The following is a 16,607-nucleotide window of genomic DNA, read 5'->3' as shown; positions in this document are numbered from 1 at the left end:
AACTCCAGGATACCAAGTGTTATGCTGGCATCCCAAAACGTCATCCAAAACTGCTGATTGCAACCCCAGGGCATGATCTGCAGATGTCACACCAGTCATGTCCTGTGCTTGGCACCATGTCAGCCTCTCTCCATCAGGAGAGCTGCAGCAGTCACTCCTCAGCATGGCAAACCTCCTAACAGAGATTGCTTTCACACTGTGGGTCACAAGTCTGGCATCTGGGAACTTCTGGCTTAAACTCCCTCTGGCCTGTTGAGTACTCTTTCTGTAATGTGGGTATATGAAAGGCCTGCTGTGGTGGCTAGATTTGTCTAGGATAACAATGAAGACATTGGTCAAGAATATTTAGGTTACTGAACCACTACAGCAAACAGCCAGATCTCACACCTGCCCCTCTGCCTAGTGGGGCAGCGCTGGGGCAGAAGTGTAGGACAAGGTAACTTGAAGAGGCACTTAACAGAGCATAGAGGAAAAAAAGGATAACCATCTAACAGCCTAAGGTAAACATCCCAGTCCTCATGTCAGGGCACTAAACCACTCAGCAGGACACCACAAGCAGGTTGCCTTAGCTGACTAAGTCCTGTTGGTGTCAAATGTTCCTGTCAATGCAGCTGATTCAGCAGTCAGGTTGTCATCGAAGTCAGAAGAGTGTTTGTGGAGTGGGGACAGGAGGCAGCTCATCAGCAACTGGACTGGTAAAGCTTCCAGGTGGAGTGCACACCTGAGCTGTCTTCACTGAAACTCGTGCGGCAGTGCTGGAATTAACCTCAGCCATGTTAGCATGGCTGCAGGTAGATACTGCCTCGGATGCAGGCGATGGAGTCACAGCATGGAAGAGCTCAGCAGGAGCCAGCTGCACTGGCACCTGCCCACACTCACTGAGGCCACAGCCATTGCTGCTGGCAGGGCTATGGGGACTGCAAATGGGGACTTTCTGTTCTTGTGGATAAAGCCCAGGAACTTACTTTTCGTCTTTCTGGGACACATAAATCACTGTATGGAACAGAGACTGAAACTATGGAGGGGATGGACACAGGGAAATGCAATAACTGATGGGAACCTGAAATCCCATTCAAGCAGCCCCAGTGCCCTTGGAATATGACTAATTCGTAATGTGGGCAAGGAGGAAAAACTGTCACTGCTTTGGGGAACACCACATCCTCACACATGCCAGTGCCCACATGGCTTTCCCACCCGCATCTCTGGGGCCTGGAGGCATTTACAGGCCGGGTGTATCAGTCTCATACACGTGCCCTAGTCTGACTAAAGGGCTTTTTTCATGCATGGCTTTACCCTGCCGAACTTTGTTCTTGTTCAGTTAACCAACTTGGTAGATAACCAGACCCTTTCAGCCTATAAAATAGATCGCTTTCCTAGCAGGTATCTTGGAAATCTTGTTATTGGCATCTTAATACAGCTTCCTGTACACACTGGAGCTTTTCACTGTGGGCCTTGCAGGTGGTGACTTCTCCAGCATAATAATTTCTTTCCTGAGTGTGGGCTCTGGCACTACAGAGTTCACATTGCAGGGTAACCTCCACATTTGTTTGTTGTGGGATCTCATTCTCTGAGGGATCTCATCACCTTTAGACATTTGTGATGCGAATCTCTATCTAAGGCAGTCATATTAAGTTCATTTTATAGTTAATGGAAATAGATACTTTTATAGTCAGATTTATCTACTGTCCTTTCATCAACACTTTGGGCATTAAATTAATCATGACCTAGGCATATCTTTTTTCTCTCTATTAACTACCATGGGCACTTAATAATTATCTTGTTCAGATGTGTCTGCACTGGGTGAATCTCACTTTCCTCTGCCAGGTACCTGTAACATCACATGGTTGTAATTTACCTTTCACTGATATAATCATAACTAAAAATCTCATCATTTGGGTCTAATTTGAGGCTAATGAGGGTTTTTCTTCCCATGAACAACTTGTCTGGGTATTAGAATTGATCTGGCCTACAAATTGATCTGGCCTACAAAGCAGAATGAAAAGGCATGGGTGTGGGCTAATGTTTTTTTTAAAAAATTGTCATGATATTTGTCCTTAAAGAAATCTGGATAACATATGTTTGAAAAAGACATTGCTGAGTCAGCAATAGTTTAAGACGGGAAGAACTGTCATAGAGAAAGGATTTCTGAGTCTTACTCCTATCTGTAACATTGGCTTTCCAGCCTTCAGGTCCCTTACAGCTCACCAGGCCTCCAGGAAATAATGTGTACTTGCAGCACAGACAATAAAAAATTTAATTAATTCTCAGCATCTTGAAAATTAGTTCAACAAAAGTCTCAGACTACATGTAAATGTAATGAAAAACAATTCAGAGAACTGATCTGAGTCTTTTCACAGTCATGAAGGTCTCTGTGACCTAGAAAAAGACAAGAAATAGGAACCCCAGGTCTAACCTCACTGATATCAAGTTACAACTAACTAACATGATCTGATTTTCTGAACCTGTTTCGAACCATTTCTTTTTCCAAGGACCCACAAAACAAAGGGCACCTGATGGACAGTTAGATAGGTATTTTTAGGTAGGTTTCTTTCTTGCAGCTTGCCATGCTCTAAGAATGCACCGTTCAGAAGCCAGTTAACTCTGAGGTAAAGGATTTTGGCTGTCCATCCTTTCCTGGAGAAGCAGTCCTTTGGGATGATCTGATTTTTAATGGTGTTGGTAGTACCACATGAACTGTGGCTCAGAGCAAGAAAGAGAGAAGGGCTTATGAGTACACAAGCTAAACAAAAGCTACAACGCCAATTTTCTGCCCAACCACTTGAAAGGAATGAGGAAACACCATTTACTTTCCTTGACCATGCGGTCAGCATTCAGGTTCCCGGTTCACACTCCCAAATAAAAGTTAAATTATAATCCAGTGGGCAAATGACTTTAAAAAGGATGATTAATTTACTCTGGTGAATAACAGATGTTTGTTTTATGGATAGAACACATCACTGATCAGATCTGTATCTTGACTTTTCAGGCCCCTATGTAGCAGCATAAGGAAACACTAACATGTGGAGAAATAAGGGTGCTCAGGTAGATCTTCCTACGTCTCACCTCATCATCAAAAGTGTAATCAACAACCACAGTTTTAGTGCAGGCAAACTGGGTCTTCTCATACACTAGCTTAGAAACTGGAGCAGCAAAAATGTTAGTTTTCAGACAGGAAACACTTGATGTTTGCCAGCAATAATTATTGATTATTAACAAAAACTGCCTAGTAATGAGAGCAGTGAATCATACTCTCTTAAAACATTATTAAACTGTTGAGAAATTTATAGAAGAACAACTCATGTACTGCCTTGCCAAGAAAAGAGACTGAAACCAGCACCAGTCATGGAAGTGAAAGACTTAACTTTTGCAACACTCAGTTATCCCACAGTTTGGGAGATAAATGGTCGTTATATCAAACCAGTACATTTATTTGCTAAAGTATTTCAAAGTTGAAGTAATTAATATTAGTTAGCAGACACAAGCTAAAAATGAGGAAAAGCCTCACTGTGGGGTGGGTCCCAGTCTGATGGGAGCATTTTGGAAGGACTCTGCAGGACTCCTGACCTGGGGCAGCACCTCCACCACTTCTGTGAGAGGGCAGGAGAAACAGGGACAGCTCAGAAATTCCTGCAGTCACTCACACCAGGATGCTTCACTTTGCTACAGGAATGAGGCGCACCGGCCCATAACTGCATGACAAAGATTTTACTGCTTGTAGAGAAATATATCTCACAAATAATGTTGGTGCCTGCTGTGATTACTTGGCTTTTGCTTGGAGGAACCAGCAGCTCCTGTGACCCTGGGCACAGGATGGTGCCTCGGGAGACAAATAATTTTAGCCAACAGTTCTTGTCAAGCCAAGAATACATAACAAAAGGCACTCTCAGGAATTCACTGATTAGCAGCTGGGAATAGCTTGAGCTTTATCACTTAATCCAAGCCACATAAGCAAGATTTTTGTGCAGACATAGTGGTGGGTTTAGGCAAATGCACAGGCAGGAACACAGCTTAAAACTGCAATGCAGATTTATCCTGGTTCCCTTGACTTGAGTACTTCCAACCAGTACAGACTTGAATCTACCATCAATTTGAAGAGACAAGATGAACAAAGAAAGGTCCCGGGGTCAAGCACCAGGTCAAAATGAAAACAGAGAACAGAATCCAGACCTCTAAACTACCAGCCAACCACACAGTTCACTGGTTTGCACTCATCTTTCTACAACACATTGCTGAGATTAACACAAGATAAAGTAAAGCAGGCAAAGTAAAGCAAGTAAAGCAGGCAAAGAGAAAACTGAGATTTAGTGTATAAATACAGCTTTTTTTAGTGTAGATTTACATGTAGGCATGCATCTTTAATGACAGAAAATAGGATCCAAACTGATAACCTGGCTTGCCTGCATGAATGTGCATGAATGACATGGAATAATAAAGTAATCCATGATAACCCAGCATTCACAAACAACAGTACAATACAAAACACCACACAGGCCAGATCTTGCAGGCAGCACTGTGATAATACAAGAGCAGGCATAGCCAGCATTCACAAATCACCTTAAGTGGTTCACAACTAGTACATATGACTTCCCCAACAGCAAAGCAGCTTGTGCATCTCTTGACTCTTACGAGCACCCCCTCTTCCCAGAGTATCACAAAATTCCCACCAGAAGCAGGCAAAAGCCTGGCTCAGGTAACCTTTATGCTGCATGGCTACAAAAGATGTATAAAGTGAGGGAAAAACCAGTGATACTGAAAGTAATGGAAAATGTCATCTGAGATGCCTGTCCCAATAAACAAGATGTTTTGTCTTTGTTTCAGAGCTATTGAGACCTGTAACAATAAGCAATGGGATAACAGCAGGCTTGAGTATGGCATCAGTAAATCAAGCAGTGGGGAAAGAGAGACATGTTTGTAGCTGTTTATAGAAACCATTCAAAGGAAACCAAAGCATTTTATAGCCTGGATAACCTACATCATTTAAAGCTGGGAAATATTGCCACACATCTTCACTTCATAACACTTGTAAACTCTGCAAGAAAACAGGGTGAGTTAGATTTCATCACAGCCTCACCAACCTCAGCGCACTCTGCCTGCACTGGCATTACTTCACCTCACCCCTGAGTAGCTGCTCTGCAACCTCATTGCCAGGATGTCATTACACAAAACATCCTTGAGCAGCCTTCAGGACCCAGCTGCTGAGTGGCTCTGTAATGCCTGGGCAGCCCTGAATGAGAGAAAGGCCTTGTCCCCAAGGCAGCACCGTGCCAAGCGAAGGAGCTCACAGCAGCTCCATAGCTGGAGCCTTAGCACAAGGACAGGGACATATCTCAGGCCTCAGGGACAGCTCTATCCCTTGGTGGGCTGATCAAGAGAAGGGGGAAGGACCTAAACCCACCACTGCCCATAGTGACTTGATTGGCATCCCTGCATCCAGCAGCTCCCTCCATTTGTGCACTCCTGTTTAGGCAACCGTGACTTCTGAGCTATGTTCATGTTACACCCACTAACCTGCTTATACATCTGTCTGCCTCCCAATCTATCCACCTTAAAAATCACTTAGAAACTGACACAAGAGCATCCACTAAGATACTGATGATAATTTAAATTAATAAATCTAGATAATCCCCTTGGGTCTGACTCTCATTTATATTTAAAATCACATTTCACAGATCGAGAAAATGGAAAACTAGGTCTTTCCAATTAAATTGGCACTTTCCATGATGCCAGAGGTTCAGTGTGGCATCAGCATCAAACAATCCAAACATATTGATTTCTGCATTCTCCAACACCATGAAGAAAATAATCTTTAAAGAAAAAGATTGAAAACATTTTAGCTGGAAAAAATAGAAGAGACAAAACCATCTAATGTGTCTATTAAAAAAACCCCAAACCAAATAAAAAACAAATAAAAACCCATAACCAAACAAAAACCAAAACCAACTCAGTCTATGCAGACAACATTATTTCCTTTTGGTGTTATCTTTGAGCTGATTCCTTCTCACCTGCTTTCTTCGTCTCTGGTAGTGCTAGAATTGCTGTCTTTCTTATCCATTGGGAGTCATCCAGCAGGCCTTATTCTACTCATTCTTAATTATTCTGTGCAGGAGAAGCCTATGCTCAAAAGATATAGAGTAGTAAAGCCTTTCAACAGTCTCTATATGGAACACAAAACTAATAAAGAATTAAAACAAATATACTCCTCTATCTTGTATCTATGCCATCAGAGAGACTGGAGAAACCAAATAAAAGACAGATTTGTCCAGCTTCTGAACAGGAGAGTATAAAATTTTATGGTCAGATAAATAATTTAAAACCATTTGATAAAAAAAAGAGAAACTGCTTGGGGTACAGATGGACTCCTCAATGAGCTGAAAGCTGCTCTTGGGCTGCCTTACAAGCACCCCTGTTATTGGGTAAACTTGCAGATGAGAATGTGAACATCCCACATGAAACACTCCTTGAACAACAGCACAGACTGACCAAACTATTTCAAACAGGTAAGTGTCGTCCAGATTCAGTGCCTGCTTTGCATCACAGCAAATGTCTCTTCCTTCAGTGGATGTAGAAGGAATGGAATGGATGAAGGAAAGGAAAAGTGGAAGTAGAAATCAAAGGGGTCCCTCCTGCACCAGGAATGTGAAAGACACCACTATGGGACTTGGGGCTTAAGTGGAAAAAGCCCAGAGCTCCTACCTGGCCTCCAGCATGAGAAGGACTGGACAAGCCTGACTGACCTGCTACCTAAATCCCTCCCATTTATTAGTTAATTTTCAATTCCAATTAAAAGTATGACCGTGGGCATACATTCTTGGCTGAGGTAAGTTTGCACAAATTTACATTGTCTGAAGATATGATTCACTTCCTTTAATCACAATATGCTCATTTATCCCATCAAGTATCTGGCATATATTTAGTATTCTTCCATTGTCTTGGAAGTAGATTATCTTGATCTCTAGACTTTCATGAGTGGGAGGAAGCATGAAGACTGGATTGGCAGTTTAATGGAGAACTTCTCAGTGGGAAAACAGCTGAAGTGAGACCTGGCTTTTATAAACAGAGACAGTGCTGGCTTTTAACACTCCCTGTGATTCCTCTTTGGAGGCTCCTCAGAACAGCACTCTCCGCTGCACGGCACAAAGCAGGGGTGACAGCAGTGCTGGGTGGTGATGCTGGCATGTCTGCATCACCCAGCAAAGCACGGGCACAGAGATAGCCAACCCAGCAGCAGCAGCAGCACAGCTCCTCCAAAGAGCTGCTGTGCATCATTCAGACACACCAGCTCAGGTAGCAGCAGGTCAGCCTTAGTCCATGTGCCTGAGATGAACAGGGTGGATGTGTCCATGCCTTTTCCAGCTTCTAAAATGTCTAGGCTGCTAAAGAAGAGTTAAATATACTTCTACCTCTATAAAAATCGAGCACACAATAATCCCGGGTGAAGTGTGGAAAGAGGAGATCTTTAAATATGTGAAGGGTATAGGAACTGAGCCTGGGCCTTTTTGGGGTAGAAAAACAAAAAAATGTTTTACAAAATGTGAGAGTAAAGAAAAATGTTTGAGTTTTTGTCTCTTTGTAAAGAAAATAATTGGCTTGGATTGAGCCCTTCCCTGGGAGTGTTTGCAAACCAAACATTACACAGCTGCCAAGTGCCTGAATACCAAAATGTGAAACTGACCTAAAATAAAAGCAAAAGTGATTGCTTTATTAGCATCCACAGAGAAGACTACTCAGAGGCCTAGGTGCAGGGTGGGTAAAGACCTCTAGGCTGTGATTCATCTGCCATCTGAATGTGCACAATGCTGGGGTCTCCTGTAAAACCAACTGAATGACATTCACTATTAGAGGAAATTCATCTTATTCTAGAAGTGGATCAGAAAAATCATGAAGTCCTTTGATCAATTTGTATATAGATGTCTAATACTGGCTGACATTAATTCTTTCCCTGATCTTTAACAAATCAGTCTGTTATATCACAGGTGCCCTTTTCAGGCAAACTAAGAATTTTAAAGAACAGTAGAAGCAGAAGGAAGACTGGAACTGTTCTGTGGTATCTGTGCAGTGATGGTGATTCCCTGGGTTTCTTGTACACCAAAAGATTTTACCACATGCCTACAGTCACATGCACTATCTCCAGCTTAGCATGAAGAGGCTAATTAAGCTTTAGGTGTGATTAAACATTTTTTCCCTGTAGAAATTCAGTATTTGGGAACTAGATTATCTCTGAGTAACTGGCAGCCAAGCAGACCACACCTAATATTCCTCAACTGCTGCCACCAGCTAGAGACAACAGGCAGTCTGAAGGGTTGTGTGAGTGCTCACAGCATGCTAACAGTACACCACTGCATCAGTAGAGAGCATTAGAGATCTTCTTTTGAAAAGTATTGTACAAAGCTCAAGTAGTGACTTCTCTTGTTATTCCTGGGAACTACAGAATAAGAAACATGAATCCCATTTCATGATTGATGTTGACTTACAGAAAAATGAAAAGATAAAGAGAGGTCTTACTTCTCCTTCCAAGATTGCCAGCCTAAATGTGTTGGGCCAGAATACAACAGTTTTTCCAACAAGATAAGCCTTTATTTCCTTGTGGAAAGTAATACAAGCTTTATACTTGCTAGGAGGGTTTCCTGGTACAGCAATACCAATTGAAGTTACACTGGCAAACACTTCCTTGTGCTGATAAGGTTTGAATTACTCCAGAAACACATGTTCTTACAATATGATCTCATGTTCTCCCATTCTACTTCACTGATCCTCATAGACATATCCTATTGCATTCCAAATCCTACTCCTACCATATTGTGCACACCTGTGTGTGTCTGTGTGCAGACAGGGTTTCATCATCCCTCATTTCTCAGGCTAAAATTACCCTGAGCCACAGCAACTTGCTGAACTGTATGTCAAGTTAACAGACATCTAAACCTAAAATAAACCTAAAATAACTCCTCCATGCCCATCTGAGTGAGGGCATCGAGGGCTGCAAACTTGAAAGTTACAGCCTGTGTTTGTTAGAGTGAATCAACAGGTTGCTCTGCAGGTCTCTGGCTGACCTCAGATACAAGGTCAGTCACACCAGACGCTGCTTAATCAGCTGGCTTTGCTCAGAAATATGATAAGGGAGGGCAAGGCTGGGAGACACAGCTCCCATTGGCAGTCTCTGACAGCTCCCTTTTATTGCAAAGCAAATGGTGAGGAAGATTATAGGTGAGAAACTTGCTCACCCACCCACAGGTTGACTTTATTTCTGCACGTCATTTATTTGACTAATGGCATTGCACAGTTGTTCCAGCTGTATGTACAGCTACATCCTTTAAACCAGATCATTCAGGTCTTATGTAACCTAACTGAGTTTAGCAGAGCTTAACTGTGCTCTGCAGTTCTGTTTTCTAACTGGCATCCTCAGGGCTCTCCAGTGGCAATTGCTTTGTAGGTGCCTCCATGCTCTATTTAAGGGCTAGCGACCTTCTCAAAATTGCTACTAGCTACTCAGCAGGTGATCACTTGGGATTTGGGGCCAGGGTTTGAAGGCTCTGCCCCACCTGAACTGGGGTTGCTTATGTACCTTGGGTTAAATATTTTTCAATCTCTGCCAGTACACTTGTCCCACTTGGTGCAACTATTTAATATTCACAGGAGTGGATCCTAAATGTCACCTTTTCGTAACCCCCATACTTTCATGAGTGAGCAATAGGTTGAACCACTGGCTCTCTATCCCTGCAACATTTAGCAAAGGAGACTGAGAAAGACCAGCTTCCTTTTAGCCTGGGGCTTTTACAATCAGATAGATTTAAATCCTTTGATTTTAGTCACACAGAAATATGAACATGCATTGCTTTAATCTCAATGACTTCCCTAACCATTTAGCTGCTGCCTGTTTTAAGGTGTCTCCACTGTGTTTCTACAAACAGAAAAGTTGCAGGTAGCTGTTTGCCAAAGAAATTGTGTCTGAATTCTGTGTGGAAATGCCAGTCAGCTACTTCTGTATCTACCATTTGCTGCTGTCACTTCTTGTTTTGCAAGCTCACATGGACAAGTCCTTGGCAAAGAAATGTCTCTATATATTGCCATACATTATATGGGGAACATGTTTACCATTCTAAGGGCTAAGGGCTCCTCTATGGGATAAGTCCACCTAACACCAAGATGTTCTTACAGCGTCTGAGAACCAACAAGCACCTAAATTCATGAAAGCTAACTCGGTGACACCTGTGATGGCAATCCTTCACACCAGTGGCTACTGCTATCCAAACTGGATATTCTTTTGCTTCCTATTGTAGTAATTCCCTAAGGACTAAATCCACATTAACATTTACACATGCAGTGATTCATGAAGAAAGAGAGAAGATAGCTAATAGTTCTGTACCTCGCAGCCAAGTTAATAATTTATGAGCAGTGAAACAGCTTCAAGAGTGCCTGAGATGGCCTGCCCATGAACCTTAAGTAGGTGGCAATCATGTCATACTGCTGGCCTGCCCTACCTATCTCAGACTAAAGACTTAAAAACAGATCCCTCGTTCCCAGATACCAGTCCCAAGCACTGGCATTACACCTAACATTAGGACCTAGTCCAGACAAAGGTACTTCACTGTGATGAAAAGTGAGGTCCACGTGTTTGGCTTTTTTTTTTTTTTTTTTTTTTTTTTTTCCCCTGGCTTGGTTAGGTCCTTTAATTATCTTTGGATTCAGTGACGACTTCTGCTAGCTGCTACATGCATAGCAGGGAATGTTGTACTGCAGTCCTAAGAATTAGAAGTTATATAGAGATGATGCACATAGAGTGGTAAATGTCCTTATCTGTGAAATCATGAAGAAATTCTAGGACAAGTTCTAAACTTCAAAAGTTTTAGTCCAGAGTCACAACAAGAACATTATGCAGTACACTCTCTTGTGGCTACTAGCTGTCATCATTAGTTTTATGTCACATCAAAAGATATACTCAGATTCAATTCTTGTGCCTTCAATGCATTGCTCAGCTGAAACATTTTGTTCTGACCCCCAAAGGCAACACTATCATGGAACAAACAGCAATAACATCTAGAGCTGCTGGATCTCAAGAGAATCCATGGAGAGAAATATTTTGGGCTCAGTTCCTGGGGTCATTCATTGCTGCCTGGCACTTCCTGGATAACTACAGCTAGCATTCTCTCAAAAGGAAGACAAAAAAATGCAAAGCCATGCCAAAATGCAAAGCCATCACCACCTTCCTTCAGGCTTTTCCTGAAGATCTTAAGTGTTGCCATTCCTTCAAATTCTCCACATTCCAAATGAGCTTGGAGCATGGCACAACCAAAGCTTCAGTTTTCCAGCACATTACAACCAACCTGAAAGGAAGGCAGCCACCTGAGACTGTCTGCACCCCCTTACTTTCCTCATGGTAAAGACCAGCAGACCAGAACTGGTGCAGATATTGGGGAGATCTCAGCCCTCCTCAGGGCTGGCATCCTACAGTTAAGATCATTAAGAGAAGAGAGCAGGAGCAAGAAAAGCAGTTCCTGCAAACTCTCTGCTCTTGCCTCTTCTCTTTGCATCACATACAGTCCTGGCCCCGGCACAGTAGAGAGGACTCTGCCATACACACCTGGCTCGGGAGAAGGGTTTGAGCACACAGGGGGAGTGCAAGAGGAGCAGAGCTGAGTTTGGCTCAGGAGTTTTGAGAAAACTAATGTAGGATCAGAGCTGATTAGAGCATGGTGCTCATTATGCCAAAGTTGCAAGTCCAATCCCAGTATGAGCTATTTACTTATGAGTTGGACCAGATGAATCTTGTGGGGCCCTTCTAACTCAGAATATTATGTTATTCAAGATTGAAAACACTGATTAGACAGAAGCAAGACCAGAAAAACTATGAGTAAGAAAAGGTGTGTGAAGAAGAAATAATGAAATATTGTTTTAATTGCTAGGAAAGTGGTGGGAGCCGTATGGGGAATGTACTGTAGGAATTAACATGGCCATAATATGATTTGCAACACCAGCAGCACATACTCTTTCTCTCTTTCATACAAACACAGACACACAATGTTGTGTACTGCAGTAACAGTTCAAAATTCAAAGGGCAGACTCAGAAAAGTATAACCCAGCATTTTTGGAATCCCTGGACTTCAAAGTCCTGTAAGACTCCAAAAGTCCTCTCATCCAAATGGTGTCAACACTTCAGTCTCCTTACTAAGTAATATCTGAGTTTTAGGTGCACCCAAATGGGTTGTGTTCCATTAAAGTATTGTCTTACATTTATTGATTACTAGGGAGCAATTCTCCCTTATTTTAAAGCCCATAACTAATTAAACTCCTCATTGTGCTTTGTTGACAGCAAAACCATATAAAACCAAGAAGCCAGGCACTTTTTATGATACTTTCAGTACAGCATGCAGTCATCCATCCCACTTGTCTTCTAGGAATATATTTTTCTGTACTATACTTCATAAAATTTGCATTTTTACATTCTAACCAAACCTTAATCAACAGATTGAAACCTGTCTTTGGCAGACACCCTGTTTATCAGTTTGAAGTGCAGAGGATCATTAGTACCACAATAGTGTTCTAACTCAGAAGATCCAAAAGAGTAGCTGGAAAAGCGATTAACAACATTAACCTGGAGAACTGAAATGTTTTAAAAACAGCCTTGCAACTCCAACCTGCAATAGAATTAGGTGTCAAGTAACAGCAGTTGTGGAACAATCATGACTTCTTGATCAGTAGTTATCCAAATTAGGTTACTTCTGATTTTTAATTATATTGGAAGTTCCCTCAATGACCCATTTCTCATTTACCACAGTAAGCTGGGCAAATGCTGCCCCACTGGATTTCTCCTTACCTCAATTAATCCTTCTTTTTTGATCCTATTCTTTCTGTGTGCCTTTTTGTTCAATTTCCACACCTGTTTGTTCTTCAGTTTTGCCTCTGGGGCTGTAATACACCCCAAAATTTATGCATTGGGCCTTCCTATTCACTCAGATACACGGATGTCTGAAGCATTTCCACAATCACTAAGTAAATACAGTTGGATTCATTTATTTAAGGCATAGCTTTTAAAGGCATTACCAAAAAAAGGGAAAAAAGTATTAACCCAATCAAATTTGATAACCAGGTTCCTCAGGAATGAGTAATAAACTCCACAGGTTTCTCTCCTCAACATTTTCTTTCCTGTTATTTTCCTTCCCTTTCTGTTTTATTTTGTTACAGCTCTCTTTGGTAAGCATACTCTTGTTTTAATTGAGGGAGTTTGGAAACTCATATTACCTGAGAACTAAATCCTCTGTTCCAGTGTGTTTACCCCAGTAGCAGCAAAGAAACAGGTTACATATTATCATAAAAATTAAAACATTTTCAAAGCCTTTCTAATTTACACTGCATTGCTTCTGCTTCAAGAGGTAGCTCCAGTACTTAGACTCAAGCAATATAGATCTATCAATTTTCTACTAGGAATATTTTCTTATACAGCTTCCTTTAAAAATAAAGGTACCTTAGCTCAGAATTTGAAAGGAAGTTTTGAAGATCACATCTTCAGTTATAGTAACATAAAGAGTTTAAGGGTATGATTTTCCAAGATTTTTCAGGGCATAGATATTGTTCCAAATAATCTTTCTGAGAAACCCCTGAATCTTTGCCCAGGACCATCCAGTGTGACAGCTGCCCAGATGTTCAGACCCAACTCCATTTCATCTGTAAGTTTCCACATACTTACTTGAGATACTAATAAAACAAAACAAAACAAGCAACCAAACCAAAAATCCCCTAACCATCTAAGACCAAAAAGGTGCTTAGAGGCAATCCCAAAAATTATCTGCCCTGATGTTACCTCACCCAAAGCCAGGACCACTGGAAGGGGAAACACTATCAAGTACACAGTTCCCTAGGCCATGGCAGTAACAGTACTGAAAAAGACCATTTATTTGTGTTTATTGCATTCACCTTTTCCATCAGACAGAATATTTATTTACATGGATGACAAGCTTATAAGACCTTAATACATTAAAATTTTGCCCTAATCAAAATGATAAGTTGCCACCTGTACCAATGTAAGTCTTTACTTTAGAAAGGGTAAACCAAAATGAGGTTTGTCTTACCTGAAGTGTGTCAGAGATGAAGCACCAAATCCATCTTCTAGAACTTGCAGGTAGATCCAACACTGACAGGAAGCTATACCAACCTGAAAAGCTGAACATCATTGCACATTTTTGGAATGGTACAATGGTATCTAACATATGGACACGACACTCTCCCTACCCCCAAATAATTGTATTTGCTCCCTTCTTACAAAGTGCATTTCTGCCTGTGAGATAAAAAATAATTAGCATCGACAAAATTGCAGGAAGGTCTACCAGGCCTGCTGGCAGTGCAACCCGGCTGATAATGGAGACAGTCTGGAGAGAGGGGAAGGCTGTGTACAGTGGACTACTAGGAGGAGGATGGTTTGAACTTAAAATGCATAAATGTGAATGGTTGTGGTTGGGAGGGATCTCTGGACATCATCTCGACTCCCCTGCTCAAGTAGGGTCACCAAGAGATGGCTTTTGAAGATCTCTGAGGATGGAGACTCTACCACCTCTCTGGGGAATGGGTGTCATGTCATCCTCATAGTGAAAAAGTGTTTCCTGGTGTTTCAGTTTGTGCCCATTGCCTCTTTCCCCGTCACAGGGCACCACTGAAAAAGAGCCTGACTCCATCCTCTTCACACCTTCCCTGCAGATATTTAGATACATTGATGACAGCCCCCTGAACCTCCTCTAGGCTATTCAGTTCTAAACTGACCTGGGATATCAGCTGTAAGACAAGATATCATCAGCCATACGCTGCAAGAAAAATAACATCCTGGACTTTTTCTGAAGCCATAGACCATTACGGGAAAAGAGCCTCCTTGTTCTACTCTAGGGACCTCAAAATATTGTAGTCAACTGGACAAAAACTGTGCAGTTCTGAGCAGTCTGTACTACACTGCTGTGACATCCTGTTGTGGACTTCTGGGCACACCCCTCTCCAAGGAATAAACATCTCTTTTGGCCTAACAGAAAGAGCCAGAGTAAGAAACACTGAGGTTGAAGCCAGAACTTGTCCTTGAAGTTGGGGAGATAGCTCCCCCTCTATCTTCTTGCTTCAAGGGATTGATTTCCTGGGAAACTGCATAAAGGTCAGAAGCACATTATTCTCTATGTGATTGTGAAAAAGCCTCTGGAGAGTGATTTTACATAAATATTTACAACTACCAAACCTGTTTCCAACCTCCGCTCTTCCCAAGGAAGAAAACAGGATAATAAAGAAAAATTGACTTGTGGAGAAAAATAGCAGTGAAAGTCAATTTGAAATTGCTAATGAAAAAATTGCATACTTATCTGAACAAAAGAGACCAAAAAAAACCTATCAAGGAGCATCTGTAATTTTCCAATGCGGACTAGGGAAGACTGCAAGTCAGCTGTGACAAGAATGATAACAGGACCATGCTTTTGTTTTCTTTATTTTACCCTTGAGAAGATAACCTTTCATATTTTGGTGTAGTAGACATATTGATGAAGATGTTTTTGTGATGTTGCAAAACTCCACTTTCTTCTCATCCCCTTGGGAACAAATACATTCATATCATTTAACCACAACACATGTTTATAAAGAGCAGAAAGACCAGAGGCACAGCACTTTGCAGGGACTCAGATATACTAATATCTATTGTCTGCATCAAAAGCTAGCTGAGAGGAATTGTCAGAAAAAGGGTATTCATAAGAGGCAACATGCTAATTCAGTGTCAGAAAAACCAGCCAGAGATGGTATTTGACTCATTTATTCCTAAAATTTTTGGTGAGCCAAGATCCAAGCAGGAACTTGTGGCTCTGGAGGTATGCGTGGCTTGCCAGCAGTTCTGACGCGCCTCCCGTAAAATATGGGATATCAGACTGTGGGTGGCAGGACTGTGCTGTTGGTGAGGGGCTGGGCAGCAGGGCTGCAGAAGGACAGGACTCAGAAAGGAGAGCTGGGGCAGATAATGAGGCATCTTGGGACCCAGCCACGTGCCTAAGTCTGTGGCTGAACCCTTATATACAGTGGAAGCCCTGAGATCTGCAAAAGGCTTTTAACCTTCTTTTTTTTTCAAGACTATTCCTTGAGTTCCTTTCCCCTTTGCCTCTCAGAAATATACATTAGCTGCCCAAAGACATGTAACTCTGCTCTTCAGCAGGACCAGGATGCCTAAACCTCAAAGGCACTTTTGAAGACTCCATCCACAGCCTAAAAATAGATGAGAACATTAATTAAATGAGATTATTATAATAGACATTCAAATCCAAAAGAAGAAACTCTTCTCAAATCTCATCAAATAGCAGAGTTGGTAGAAATTCCCAGAGTCTGTGACATTTCAAGTAATAGCTGAAACAGATTAACACAGTCATTCCTGTGCTTTGACAGCAGAAACTCTACTACCTGCTGGGCATCCTGATTTTACAATACACCTGCACTTACTAAGCTTTGCCTGTGAAAAAGGGTGCAAAGGATATCCATTAAAGGGTATCACATTTTGTGAAGTCAATTGTAATTTACTCATGTTTCAAGAAATATACTTTCTTCTTCAGGTAGGCCAATAAAACCTACATTGTGTATCCATCAGTGAAAACAAGAATGATGAAACATGG

Source organism: Ammospiza nelsoni, chromosome 3 (assembly GCF_027579445.1).
Source record: "Ammospiza nelsoni isolate bAmmNel1 chromosome 3, bAmmNel1.pri, whole genome shotgun sequence".
Taxonomy (NCBI): domain Eukaryota; kingdom Metazoa; phylum Chordata; class Aves; order Passeriformes; family Passerellidae; genus Ammospiza; species Ammospiza nelsoni.
This window is presented reverse-complemented; position numbering follows the sequence as displayed.